General features: G+C 50.9%; 1 protein-coding gene across 2 annotated transcripts in view; it reads right to left on the bottom strand.

Moving 5' to 3' along the window:
- LOC117049088 (DEP domain-containing mTOR-interacting protein-like) overlaps nucleotides 1–14,042 on the bottom strand; it is a 43,022-nt gene that overhangs the window by 9,082 nt on the left and 19,898 nt on the right. The window lies entirely within an intron of this gene.

Here is a 14,042-nt window from a genome sequence, read left to right as displayed (position 1 = left end):
AAGGCGAAATTCAATCTCGACTCATACAATTTGTGAAATCAAGCTGCTGACAAATACTCTCCATCTTTGAAGGGGGGGTGGCAGAAATGCTGACAGGCCTGAAAGCACAAATTCCCGACAAGCGCTGGAAAATCCAGTCTCCAGCGCCCCCAGTTTGAGCCCTTTTAGCTGCAATAAACCTGCTTTTTTGTGTGCAGAAGAACTTAAATACCCCCATAACCACAAGAGGGCATGCTGGGCCTATGGAATATAACTAACAGCTGATTATAGGGAAACAAAGCATCAGCTCAGCTCTAGACTGTGGCTGTTTTACGGGAAGCATCCAAGCACAGACTGGGAATTTAGGTTCGTGCAATTAAAGTGGATTAAAGAACCCTGCCACCTTGTCACAACAAATCCACTTTTCCTTTTTTAAATATGTGCTCTGTGGGGTTATGAATGTGACGGGGAATTGCTCTGAACAGTATGGGATGGGGGAATAATGAATGGAATGATGTATTTGCACAAGCACATCAGGAGAATTGCTCATTGCAGTATAATCTCCCTGCAGGCAACTCAGAGGGAATGCTAAATAAAAACAGACATAGGGTGCATTCAGATGTGGGGGTTATTGTATCAGTTTTCCTTATTACAGTGGTACCTTATTACAGTGGTACCTTCAAACCAAAGTCGAACATCCGGTGTGTCTGTCAGCTATTGTTTCCGGGGCACCTGCACCAATCAGAAGCAGTGTCATGGTTTTTGAACATTTTGGAAGTCAAATGGACTTCCGGAACTGATTAAGTTTGGCGCTTTTGTGTTTGCTATTTATTTTGCGTTTTCGTTTTTGAGGCTTTTTCGATTAATTTGGTTTTGTGACTGTGTGGAACCCAGTTCAGCTACTGATTGATTGTGTGACTTCGGAAATGGATAAAAGCCCCCCATTCCAACAATAACTATCATCAGTGCAGGTAAGGAAAAAATTTTTTTTTTAATTTTTATCATCTACAATACTGTCTTATTTATTTTATAGTACAGTACTGTTACGGAAATTACCGGGTTGATGAGGCTCAGCTCCCGGTCCTACGGAAGAAGCCCGTGGTTCGCTGCGGAGGCAATGGAGACCAGCCGGAGATTGGAGCAAAAGCAAAGGAGTTTATTGCGCAACAAGGTTCAGGAGGATCCGAACCCCGAACAAAGGGTGTCCTGGACTTTTAAAAGTTCCCGCGATAGCCCAGAATACACAGCGAAATACATCACAGAAACGTCAGAGATGGGGAGGGGAGAGAGGAGGTTACAGTAAAATTTACATAGGGGAAAAACAAGTTTTGCATATCAGGAAGGATGGCAGGAACCGGTGAATGGATCTAGGGTGGGTGTAATACACATTGAAGGTTTCCTCTGCGTCAGGACAATAGAACGCTCCTAGGAGGATGTCTGCTGCCATGGTAACTGATGGACGGGTGCTTGACTGGATTATCGGGAGGGGTGCATTTCCTCCTGCAGCTGGATGAGGACGTGACTCGCCGCCTAAGGGATTATGAAAGCTGCTGAGTTGAGAGTCCAAAAATAGTGCAATATCGAAATAATATACTTCCGATGATCGGAGGATGGCGGGAACCGAGGGGTTAGAAAGGTTATTTTATAAGGAGCAGATAGACACTTGAACCAGGCAAATCGGACACTGCGTTCAGGAGTTGTGGATTTTTACAATAATAAACATTTCGAGCTGTCAAAAACGGGCCACCCAGCGTCTAAATTGTCCATTTGATACATTGTTGCAAGTTATAATTAATAGTTTCCCCAACTGGTTACATTCTGGTTTCGATTCCATTGTTCTCCCAGCAGGGAGCCTGTCAAAACCCACTTAGCGTGCACTGAAGCGTGAAGGTGATGATTGAATCATAGTAGCTGAGCTGAACGTTCCATTTTGCAGGCTGAGCTGAATGCATGCTCCTGATTGGTGGGTTTCCCGTTCATTGAGAAAATGGAGGGTGAGCGGAGCGCTGTTTGACAGAAGCGCTTTTCCAGGGGCTTTTCGGAACGCAGAATGGGATTTTTTGGGGAACCCTTTATCTCGAGGGTTTTATGTGGTGCTTGTGTGACTTGTGAAGTGAAGGGAGATGGCCGGAAAAAGGGGGGAAAGAATGCCCGCTCATCGTCGGGCTTTTAGCGAGTTCACGAGTCCCGCACTCGCTACCGGGGAGGCATAGCGGTGGGGGGAAGGTGGTGTCGGGTAAATTTCCCTATCAGTCCCGCACTTGGAGATAAGATTTGTAATCCGGTTCGCAGAACCACAAATCCTTTTCTCCACACCTACACCTCCGTAACTTGGTACTCACCTTCCCCCAGGTGTCTTAACTGGACGTATTCAGGGAAGGTGGGCTGGCCATGATAGTAAGCCCGGAGGGGAAACATGGAGGAGGAAGGTGGGTTTAAGGGACAGCGGATCAAGGAACAGCATGGGGTCCAGCAACGAGAGATACAACAAAGCACTAACATGCACAACACTATCACTATGATGACCAGAAAAATACCCTTTAAAAGTTGTTTTGCCCACCCCAAGTTGGGCAACCAGCTCCAAAGATCAAAGTCTGACATTCCTTCATGTTGAATGTCGTGCAAAGTGGAGGTCAGACGATGGATGTTGTTCAAATGTCCTGTAATGTTCAGGGTTTGGTCCGTCACGTATGTACAACACTCGGAGCCAATCAGAGCACAAGTCCCGCCCTCCGCTGATAATAAAAAGTCCGTCGCAATTCGGTTTTGAATTCCAAGTTGTCTCACCTGTGAGAGTTCGGTGGTCAGAGAATCCGTGATTTGCTCAGCCTCCCGCATGAATTTGAGGAGGACATCGGTGAGCCTCAGGATATCAACGTGGTTTGAACCGGCACCATATGCTGGGAATAGGGCTCTTCCCCAGGTCTCTCCATTTGCAGCCACATCAGACAGGTCGGAGAGGGCCTGCTCCTCCCGCTTATTCCGCAGTCTCCCAGTAGGTAGGTCTTGGGTGACGCGTACCCCTGGGACGATGTACCCTAGGTAGCAGGAGCCAGACATGTGGGGGCTTACCCATCGGTAGGCACGGTGGGCACAGATCCACCACAGTCCGGCTAGGTCAGTCCCGAGTCTGCCAGAGGCGAAGCTGTGGAGGAAGGCGATGTTGGGGCGCGAGGTCTGGTCCACTGGATTGGCACCTACTGCCAGCGCCCAGGCTGATGGAAGGTCAGTAACCAAATGTGATTTTGATTGGGTACTAACAGTCACTTGTCCATTCTCGTGGATTTCCAGAGAGGTGTCACAGGAACTAGTCCCCACTGAGGCACCATCTCCAGAGAAAACACGGCAGAGGGGTCCGTGGGTAGGACCAGTGAGATACAGATACTGGTGGGTAAGGTTTAAGGCAGTGAGGTTCCATGAAGCCACGTTTCCTAGGCGGAGCTGTTCCAGGGTGACTGCAAAAGGAACCAGGGGAAGTCCTTGCCGGAGGTGGCTTGGGGCATGGGCACAAATCCAACAGTTCGGGTATTCTGTCTCCTTGGCCACCTTGCCAAGGAGTTGGATGAAGGAGTTTTGATCCCACGATGAGAGGAAGTCTGGCTCAGGGATGGAAGAGTCTGTAGCCAGGCGACGTGGAGCAGTTCCAACAGGGTGGAGGGGATCAGTGGTGTTTAAAAGGGAGGCTGTCTTGGCAATCCCTCCACATCGCAGGGGTCCGGTGTGATCCCAAACTGGCGGGTCTGAGGGTAGGATGGGGTGATACCAGCCCTCCAAGTAATCAGAGCCCCTCCAGTCCTCAGTGGGGCCCAGGTCCCATAAACAACAGAAACGTCTCAGGCAGATACCTTGGATCAGGGGTCTGGAAGGCGGTGGTACCAGGCGGGTACATTGAAACCCAAAAATGAGGTTTTGCGTGAGGGGGGAAGAAGTGTCAGTAAAAGTGTGGGAGCCCCCACCTTGCTGCACTTCAGTCCAATTAGGGCTCTTGGATACCTCTCCATGGCTAAAGAGGAGGTATGAGCCATTGACACAGGTAAGGCGATACCTCCCTTGATCCAGGGTGACGGAGGCTGAGCCCAGCCTCCTATAGTCCTTGGAGCGTACAAATAGTTCCCACTGCTGTGTCCCATTCATCTTGGGGACCAGTGAGTGGCGTAACAGAGTCCTGCTTTCGGGGAGGCAGAAATCAAAATCCCCAATCCGGTCCGGATTTTGCTTGCCACCCTGTTCCAAAAGGTGGAAGTCCAGGTATTGGTGGTCAGTCCGTATTCCAGGGCAGTGTTCAGAGGTCCAAGCGAGGGACCTGCCCAGGATAGGGAAAAGGAAGAGTACCGTGATGGAGTTCATTGTTAGGGAAAAGCTGTCAAAGTAAGCTGTCAAAGGCAAGCTGTCAAATGGCAGCAAGTTTGAAAACACGGGGAACTGTCAAATAGCTGTCAGAAGCTTTCAATAGCGGCAATTCTGAAAAGGCAGAGAGCTGTCAAACAGCTGTCAAAAGCTGTCAATAGCGGCAAGTCCGAAAACACGGAGAGCTGTCAAACAGCTGTCAAAAGCTGTCAATAGCGGCAAGTCCAAAAACACGGAGAGCTGTCAAACAGCTATCAAAAGCTGTCAATAGCGGCAAGTCCGAAAACACGGAGAGCTGTCAAACAGCTGTCAAAAGCTGTCAATAGCGGCAAGTCCAAAAACACGGAGAGCTGTCAAACAGCTGTCAAAAGCTGTCAATGGCGGCAAGTCCGAAAACACAGGCAGGAACGATGTCTGGAGACTTGGGAACAGTGACACAGGGACTGGGGCGCGATGGACAGGAACTGGGGTACGACGAACAGGAACTGGGGAGCGATGCTGGGGTGCGGTGAGCAGGAACTGGGGTGCGAGGCTGGGGAGCGATGCTGGGGTGCGGTGAACAGGAACTGGGGTGCGAGGCTGGGGAGCGATGCTGGGGTGCGGTGAACAGGAACTGGGGTACGATGCTGGGGTGCGTTGCTGGGGTGCGTTGCTGGGGTGCGTTGCTGGGGTGCGTTGAGCTATCAATTGCGTCTCAAGCGCAGTCGGATGCCGTCTGGTACGAGCTCTGATGTCCACTCGGTGGCGTCGGGGTCCGGTCCAGGCTGTAGAGCCCGATCCAGTGGCTCCGAAGCAGGTCCGGTCTGTAGAGCCCGATCCTGTGGCTCCGAATCAGGTCCGGTCTGTAGAGCCCGATCCTGTGGCTCCGAATCAGGTCCGGTCTGTAGAGCCCGATCCTGTGGCTCCGAATCAGGTCCGGTCTGTGGTTCTTCGGGATCTTGGTCGTCAATGTAGGAGTCTGGAGCAGAAGGGGGTTTATCAAACGTATAGTCCTCCCCCCCACTCTCAAAATTGTCCGGAGGGGGTTGGGTTAGCTTGCATCGAGTATGATGTAGCCAGGAGTTCTTCTCCCCAATTTTAACAGCAGTGGGTGAGACGAGGAGCACTTGAAAGGGGCCCTCCCAGGTGGGTTGCAGGGGCACCTTTGGGTATACCTTAGTGAGGATCCAATCCCCAGGTTGGAAGGAGTGTACTGCCATATCAGCTGGTAAGTTCTGGCCCTCTATAGCCGCGTACTGGTGGAGGCGGCGTAATTGTTGTTGGAATTGAATCACATAAGTGGTGAGTTCCGCTTCCCCCAGGTCAAGTTCAGAGAGGGGAAACTGAGTATTGTACACAGGAGGGGGCCTACCAAACAGTAGTTCGAAAGGAGAGAGCTTTAAGGGTCCTGTAGGGGCACTCCTTATGTTGTGGAGCACCAAGGGCAGCGCATTCACCCATTTGAGTCCAGTACTGTTGCATAACTTTCCAAGCTGTACTTTTACCTCCTGGTTCATGCGCTCCACCTGTCCTGATGACGCTGGATGGTAAGGAGTATGTAGCTCCCACTTGATTCCCAAAGCCTTGGCAATCTGTTGGACTACTTCTGCAGTGAAGTGGGTCCCCCTGTCACTGTCCAGCCTGCGTGGGACCCCAAACCTCGGGATGATCTCCTGCAAAAGGGCCCTTGCCACGACTGTAGCTGTGGCTCTTCTAGCCGGATACCCTTCTACCCAAGAGGAAAATTGATCTACTACGATGAGGGCATACTTGTACCCCTGGCATGGGGGTAGTTCGATAAAATCGAGCTGCAGACTCTCAAAAGGGACAAAAGCCCATGGTCTAGCCCCTGGTGGACGTTTTGGTTCCCTCTTGGGATTGAAGGACTGACATGTAAGGCAATTCTTAGTTGCTGCGGTAGCGGCCATGGCAGTTCCCGGGGCATACCAGCACCTTTGGACGTAGTCTATGAGCCTGGTCTTTCCCCAATGGGTTTGTTGATGTAGGATTCTGACAAATTTAGGGGTCCAAGCCTTAGGAATAATGATTCTTCCATCAGGCAGGGACCATACCCCGTTTGTTAGCTTTGCCCCGATGGATGCCCACATGTCCCGTTCCTGTTCCCCTGCATTCTCGTACATTAGGCTGAAATCAATTTCGGCAGGCAGTTGAATACATTGGAACTGGGTGCTTTCGCTTATGGCCTGAAGGGCAGCTGTCTGGGCGGCCTGGTCAGCCCGTCTGTTTCCCTTTGAGACGGGATCTCTTCCCTTAGTGTGTGCCTTGCAATGCACCACGGCTATGGCTTTTGGTAAGTGGATAGCATTTAGGAGCCTCTCCACTAAGGCAGCATGGGAGATTTGGGAGCCTGAGGCTGTGAGAAAGCCTCGCTGAAGCCAAATTTGTCCGGTGGTATGGACTAAACCAAAGCAGTACTTGCTGTCGGTGTAGATTGTCACTCGCTGTCCCTCTGCTAGCTCGCAAGCCCTGATGAGTGCAATTAACTCGGCAGCTTGAGCGCTATACTGGGGGTTTACTGGCTCTGCCTCCACCACCGCGAAATCGGACACCACAGAGTACCCCGTCTTCCGTTCCCCTTCTACGATCTTTGAGCTCCCATCGGTATATAGGATGAGGTCTGGGTTTTGCAGGGGTAGATGGTCCAAGTCCTCACGGGGTTTCTCTGCCTGCCGGACTATTTGGGTACAATCGTGATGCGGGGTGCCGTCCTCGGGTAGTGGGAGAAGGGTAGCTGGGTTTAAAGAGTTAACCCTTTTTATGGTTACATTCGACGGGGCTAAAAGGAGAGCTTCGTACCGGTTTTGGCGGGGATTTGAGAAATGATGTGTTCCTTTGAGGGTCAGCAGGGTGGCTACTGCATGTGGGACGTGTACAATGATTTCGTGTCCTAGTACAGTATCTTGCGCCTTCTGGAGGAGAATAGCAGCAGCAGCAATTGCCCTTAGACAGCTAATGGATCCCTTTGCAGTGGTGTCCAATTGGAGGCTGTAATACGCTACAGGTCTTTGTCGGTCCCGGAATGATTGGGTTAAGACCCCAGAAGCTACTCCCTCTTGCTCATGGACGAATAGATTAAAGGGTAACCGATAGTCGGGTAACCCTAGAGCAGGGGCGGAGCGGAGCTCTCTTTTCAGCCGTTCAAATTGGGCAAAGGCTTCCTCTGACCACTGCAGCTTATCTGGGTGGTCTTGGCGTGTCATTGCAGAGAGGGGCTTGGTAATTTGGCTGTATCCTACGATGAAATCCCTGCAGAACCCACACATTCCTAGAAACCCCCTCAATTGTCTCTTAGTCTGGGGTAAGGGTATCTTGGTGACAGCTTCCACGCGATCGGTAGCCAGGCTTCTGGTTCCAATCCCAAGGATGTGCCCAAGGTACTTGACTTCTTGTTTGCAGAATTGGAGTTTCTTGGGAGACACCTTATGCCCTTTAAAGGCTAGCTGGATAAGGAGGTATTTAGTGTCTCTCTTGCACGCCTCCTCACTATTAGAACAAATGAGTATATCATCTACATATAACAAGTAGGAGGAGCCTGCAGGGAGATTGACATCCTGGAGGTCACGGTGCAAGGTTGCTGAAAAGATGGCCGGGGATTCTACATATCCTTGGGGTAATCTGGTCCAGGTTAATTGGCCAGGTCCCCAAGTAAACGCGAAAAGGAATTGGCTTTCTGGGGCAACAGGTATACTGAAGAAGGCAGAACATAGGTCAGCTACACTGTACCATGTGGTGCCTGGTGGAACTGCATTCAGGAGGGAGTTTGGATTTCCCACTACCGGATGCCGGGGTATTACAAATTGGTTTATTAATCGAAGGTCCTGTACAAAGCGGTAGCGTACAGGGGCCCCTTCTCCTCCTGATTTTTTGATGGGGAGTATAGGAGAATTGCAAGGGGAGGCACAGGGGACCAATATTCCTTGTTCCAAAAAGTCCTGTATCATAGGTGTCAGTCCTTCAATGGCTTCTGGGGGTATGGGGTATTGCTTTGCGCATGGGTATGGCTGGTCGGCCTTGAAGGAGATTCGCACTGGGGTCGCTGATTTTAAAAGTCCCACCGAGGTAGACTCGGTTCCCCACAACCAGGGTGGCATTTCTTGTTCCAATTCCAAAGGGAGGTCGGGGAATTGGCGCTCATCTCTAGCCTCTTGCAAGATTCCCTGGAAAGATGCCACTGACTCATCTGGCATATGTAAGTAGATGCCATCAGGGGAACAGGTAATGGTGGCATTTAGTTTGCACAGGAGGTCTCGCCCCAACAGATTAACTGGGCTGGAAGTAAGGAGGAAGGTGTGTTCGGCCAACAAGGGTCCCAAAGTAACCTTTGCTGGTTGTGACAGAGGACAGGTGCGGGGTATCCCATCCAAACCCATTACTTTCCTAGTCTCGTCTCCGGGCCTTAGGTGGCTACTGGTTAAAGTTGAATAAGTAGCCCCGGTGTCCAGGAGACAGGTGTAGGGGTGTCCGTCTATCTCGATAGTACAGACAGGATCCTCTGGAGATAGAGCTAACACGGGACAGATGGCTTGGGCTTGGGTGAGATCCCCTGTTGATTGTCAATATGGGTTAGCTGGGTTCCTTCTAGCTTCGGAAGCAAGGGCTTGAGCGGATTGGGGTGTTGATTGGACTGGCAGAGGGGCACTGAAGGGTGCTGACGGTTGCGATCCAGTAGTTGGCTGGACCATTGGGCCCTGGGTGCTTTGCGGAGGCCAGCTTCCTGGTGGAGGGGGTTGCACCATCTGTTGGTTGCTGTACCCTTGAGGCCTAGGTGGGTGCTGAGGAAAGGCTGCGTAAGGCGGATTTCCTTCAGGGGCTAGGCGAGTGGTGGCTTCAACCCAAGGGCTCCCCGGGTACAAATATGGGCAATTTCGTTTTATGTGCCCTGGCTGGGAGCATAGGTAGCAAAGGCCAGTAGAAGGGCCCCAAGGTCGTGGCATTGCTGGATTCGCGGTTGGCCCCCCTCCTCTTCCTCTTCCTCTCACTCGCCCTCTTGTCGGAAATCCTGGGGTTGGGAAGTAAGGGGGTTCCATGCTCAGAGCAAGTACTGCCTCATCCTCAGCCTTGGTGTCTTTCTTTTTCTTTTCGTCCCGGTTGTTAAAGACGGACTTGGCGATGGACAGTATTTCGCTAAAAGTTTTCCCATCGTAGCCAACCAGGAGATTTAAGGCTTTCCTTATATCTGGCGTTGCCTGGTCTTTAAAAAAGCCTTTTACTATTATATCATGGTGCGGATTCTCGGGGTCTATTCCGCCCCAGGTTTTAATAGCCGCCACCAACCTAGAATAATAGTCCGACGGGTGTTCATTGGGACCCTGGATCACAGTCTGAACTTTAGTCCAGTTTATGGAGCGCTGCCCTGAAGCTTTAATGCCGTCTAAGATGGCCTTTTTAAACAGGTTCAGACACCAGACGCCATTAGGGGTATTGAAGTCCCAAGCAGGGTTGGGTTCAATACGGAGATCTCTAGGTGTCAGTGCCTCCACCCCTTGGGGTCTTCCTTCTTGGTAGTTTTCCTGATTTAGGGCTTCTTCAGCCTTACTGAGGATGTCAGCCTTCTCAGCCTCATTAAATAGCGCATTTAAGAGTACGTGGACATCCGTCCAAGAAGGGTGATGGGAAGAGAAGATTGTAGCAATTTGCCGGTGGCACTTGTCAGGGTCATCTCTCAAAGAGGGCATCACGTTTGCCCAGTTTACTAAATCTGCAGTCCGGAAGGGCTGGTGGGTGTAAATCATCCGTGGGGCCCCATCCGGAGTTGCAGGAGGGATGGGAAAGGCACGTAGGGGCATCTGGTAGGAGGCCACCTGGTGATTGATTCCTCCACTCCCTTTAGCTTTTCCTTTTACTGGCTGCCGGGAAGCAGATGGCGAGAAAGCTCCCTGGATGCGGATGGCAAGGTCCTTAGCAGTCTGCACCATAGAGCGGGTGGTCATGCCCTCCACGTTCTCAAGAAGATTGGAGTGGGGCGACAGAGTATAGGCAGCGTGGTCACTGACTGGCGTTAAGACCGGGTCAGGTTCCATTTGGTCGTTGGACACTGTGGCTATTTCTTCCTGGTCCATGGGTTGGACTATTAGCTGCCCGCCTTGGGCTCCTGCCTGATTGTTCGGGTCTGCATCATTTTCGGGTCCCGGGAGATTATTTTGCCCAGGGACATCATTCTGTGCAGGGGGAGCTGTAGGGGCTTGTCTGGGTCTATTATAGTATAGCGCCATGGCCTGATCCATAGAATCATCGTCTGATGGATCCTCATAAGGGGTGGTGCAGGACCTCCCTTGGGTTTCCTAGAGGCTTTCTTAGGAGGTTTTATCATAGGCATCTGGAGAGCCGGGGAATCCTTCAGAGTAGTGAGGATTTGATATACGACCTCGAAAGCTTTTAGGTAGTCCAACTGGCGAGGTCTTTCTTCTAGTAAGTGCTTCTTTAGAGCATTTAAGCGATCCTGGTTGAAGGATCCCTCCGGTGGCCAGCGGAGTTCAGATGACATTTTATTAGTAAAAGATGGCCAAGTGTTTTCGCAGAGGTCTTGCAACTTCTGCCTGGATAACATTTCCGAACCCGGAATTTCTTTCCAGTGATCCAGTACAAACTCGAGGGGGGAGTCGGGTTCCGGCTGGGTAAAAGAAGGCTTGCGAGAAGCCTTCTTCCCAGCGGAAGTACGACTGGGCTTCGAAGCCTTGGCGCCCATTGTTCCTTGGGTTTTAAGAGGAACCTGGGTTTTGGAAAGAGGGATGGGAGAGATATCTCAGTAAGGCAGGAATTTCGCAAAGGGAGTGGGACAGAGGGGTTTTCTAACAGCAAATAATACACAGCGTTCCAATAAGCTAGCCTGGTCCCTTGCGTTCACTAGATCGGCTAGCGGGGCGGCTGACCAGGGGGATCTACACTAAACTACCTCTTTCCTTTCCTTTTTCCTTTCTGGAGCTCCCTTCCTCTTCCTTTCTCTTCCGTGTTCCTCTTTTCACTATTCTTTCTCACTTCCCATTTCCACCCATGCAAAAGTAACCCCACGCCTGGCAACCTCCTACCTATCATCAACAGCTAAGGAAGGGGACCCTACTGGACGCCTGCCACTGCAGTGCCAGATCGGGCAGCCCTTTAAATAGAGTTAAACGGTCCGGAAAAACCTCCCTTGCGTTCGGAAGCGGGCTCACGCACGACCAGCGTGTTTTACATGGCCCGACCGGGGCGGCTGAGGTCTGGGATAGTGCAGAGAAGTCCTTTGCCCCTTGGCAGCTGGCAAAGTAGAAAAAGAGCCCAGTCCCTTGCGTTCGTTAGACCAGCTAACGGGGCGGCTGACTGGGTATTGGAGAAAAAGAGATAGAGCTCAGGACTCCCCTTTCGAGTTGAGCAGCAGTCCACGGGACAGACTGAGAGACAGGCAAGAAATGATAGGCAAGAGAGCAGTAGATTGCGGTTGCCAGGCTTACCTCCCCCCTTCCCACAAGCACCAGTGCACTGGATTTATACTTACGCGTCTTCCACTGCGATCCGCTGGATCGTTGAAGACGAAGCCGGCTGAGCTTTGCCTTTGCTCCCCGGTTGGCTCCCCTTGAGACCTGCAATTACCGCCCGGAGGATGGCCGGAGGTCCAATGGGTCTCCACGGGAGAAGAGGGTCCCGATGCCGGCTGAAGACTCGATGGGGTCCCCGGCCACCACGGGAGAACGCAGGTCCCGGCTTTCGGCACCAAGACTGTTACGGAAATTACCGGGTTGATGAGGCTCAGCTCCCGGTCCTACGGAAGAAGCCCGTGGTTCGCTGCGGAGGCAATGGAGACCAGCCGGAGATTGGAGCAAAAGCAAAGGAGTTTATTGCGCAACAAGGTTCAGGAGGATCCGAACCCCGAACAAAGGGTGTCCTGGACTTTTAAAAGTTCCCGCGATAGCCCAGAATACACAGCGAAATACATCACAGAAACGTCAGAGATGGGGAGGGGAGAGAGGAGGTTACAGTAAAATTTACATAGGGGAAAAACAAGTTTTGCATATCAGGAAGGATGGCAGGAACCGGTGAATGGATCTAGGGTGGGTGTAATACACATTGAAGGTTTCCTCTGCATCAGGACAATAGAACGCTCCTAGGAGGATGTCTGCTGCCATGGTAACTGATGGACGGGTGCTTGACTGGATTATCGGGAGGGGTGCATTTCCTCCTGCAGCTGGATGAGGACGTGACTCGCCGCCTAAGGGATTATGAAAGCTGCTGAGTTGAGAGTCCAAAAATAGTGCAATATCGAAATAATATACTTCCGATGATCGGAGGATGGCGGGAACCGAGGGGTTAGAAAGGTTATTTTATAAGGAGCAGATAGACACTTGAACCAGGCAAATCGGACACTGCGTTCAGGAGTTGTGGATTTTTACAATAATAAACATTTCGAGCTGTCAAAAACGGGCCACCCAGCGTCTAAATTGTCCATTTGATACATTGTTGCAAGTTATAATTAATAGTTTCCCCAACTGGTTACATTCTGGTTTCGATTCCATTGTTCTCCCAGCAGGGAGCCTGTCAAAACCCACTTAGCGTGCACTGAAGCGTGAAGGTGATGATTGAATCATAGTAGCTGAGCTGAACGTTCCATTTTGCAGGCTGAGCTGAATGCATGCTCCTGATTGGTGGGTTTCCCGTTCATTGAGAAAATGGAGGGTGAGCGGAGCGCTGTTTGACAGAAGCGCTTTTCCAGGGGCTTTTCGGAACGCAGAATGGGATTTTTTGGGGAACCCTTTATCTCGAGGGTTTTATGTGGTGCTTGTGTGACTTGTGAAGTGAAGGGAGATGGCCGGAAAAAGGGGGGAAAGAATGCCCGCTCATCGTCGGGCTTTTAGCGAGTTCACGAGTCCCGCACTCGCTACCGGGGAGGCATAGCGGTGGGGGGAAGGTGGTGTCGGGTAAATTTCCCTATCAGTACATTGATTATTGCTTTCATTTTATGGATCAATGGTCTCGTTAGATAGTAAAATTCATGTTAAATTGCTGTTTTAGGGGTTGTTTTTAAAAGTCTGGAACGGTTTGATTCGTTTTGCATCACTTTCTATGGGAAAGCGCGACTTAGGTTTTGGAACAGATTAAGTTTGGGTCTGGGGATTGAGATGTTACCAAGGTGATGGTGTGTATGTTTGAGGGGAGAGGGAAAGATTTTCTGGGAGGAAGAAGCAGGAAGAAGAGATGGCTGGGGAAACCCAGCCAGATTGGGGGGGGGGATGCATGCATGCATGCATGAATGAATGAATAAATAAATATTGGATCCATCTTTGGCAGAGGCTGGCTACAGGGCTGGCTATAGAGATGCCTTGGGCTCCAGGGCTGCACTGCTATGGAGTACAAGTCCCTCTTGAAAGGACTACACTGTAAGATCTGCGCTCCCTCCATGCAGACTGAAGGTGTAAGTAATAATAAACAAACAATACTTTATTTATACCCCACCCATCTGGCTGGGTTTCCCCACCACTCTGGGCAGCTTCCAACAAATGATTAAAAATACTTTAAAACATCAGTCATTAAAAACTTCCCCAAACAGGGCCGCCTTCAGATGTCTTCTAAACGTCAGGTAGTTGTTTCTTTCTTTGACATCTGAAGGGAGGGCATTCCACAGGGCGGGCGCCACTACCGAGAAGGCCCTCTTCTTGGTAAATAAATGAATAAACCATATTTCTTAAAGCCACAACAGTCTCTGCCGCAATGTCAATCCTCCAAGGGAGCACAGACCCCGTGTGAGG

Source organism: Lacerta agilis, chromosome 6 (genome assembly GCF_009819535.1).
Source record: "Lacerta agilis isolate rLacAgi1 chromosome 6, rLacAgi1.pri, whole genome shotgun sequence".
Classification (NCBI taxonomy): Eukaryota; Metazoa; Chordata; class Lepidosauria; order Squamata; family Lacertidae; genus Lacerta; species Lacerta agilis.
The sequence above is the reverse complement of the archived record's forward strand: the minus strand, read 5'-3'. Positions and strand labels throughout refer to the sequence as shown.